Source organism: Myotis brandtii, unplaced genomic scaffold (assembly GCF_000412655.1).
Source record: "Myotis brandtii unplaced genomic scaffold, ASM41265v1 scaffold698, whole genome shotgun sequence".
NCBI classification, from domain to species: domain Eukaryota; kingdom Metazoa; phylum Chordata; class Mammalia; order Chiroptera; family Vespertilionidae; genus Myotis; species Myotis brandtii.
The window spans coordinates 739,783-740,272 of record NW_005370731.1 but is presented as its reverse complement, the minus strand read 5'-3'; the positions used below and the strand labels follow the sequence as shown (position 1 = coordinate 740,272).

At 61.4% G+C, this 490-nt stretch overlaps 1 protein-coding gene across 4 annotated transcripts in view; it reads right to left on the bottom strand.

Annotated features, from left to right (window-relative positions):
* ITGAL (integrin, alpha L (antigen CD11A (p180), lymphocyte function-associated antigen 1; alpha polypeptide)) overlaps positions 1-490 on the bottom strand; it is a 46,653-nt gene that overhangs the window by 10,217 nt on the left and 35,946 nt on the right. The window lies entirely within an intron of this gene.

Below are 490 nucleotides of genomic sequence, written 5' to 3'. Positions count from 1 at the left end.
CGTCCCCCCCCCCCCGCCCCCCCCCCCGGCCCCTTCCATCCACAATATCCTGAAACCCACTGCCTCCATGTGCGCAGGAGTTCGGGCTCTGTTATCTGAGTACCAGCTCCGAGCGGGCAAAGCCCCGGGAGAGCTGTTCTCTCACCTCTGCCCGCAGCGCTGGGCAGGAAGGAAGGGGCCCCGCGCAGCTGAAAACTAAAGAGCCTGTCGGGGTCTTGGACTCAGACTCAAGTTCAGATTCCGCGTCAGTGCTTCGGAGCTGCAGGACTCTGAGTCCGTTTGCTCATCAGTGAACTGGGGGGCACAGCTGCTCCCCGGGCACTGAACGCCCCAGGAGAGCGTGGGCTGAGCCGTGCGCTGAGCCGTGGGCTGAGCGGTGCCGCACAGTCTGGGAAGGTCAGCGTGTGCTTTTTCTTCCATCAGTAAACGCTGATCTGACTCAGAGCTCTTAAAGGGCCTTCGCTCTTTTGTGTGTTGAAGACTGTTGGAT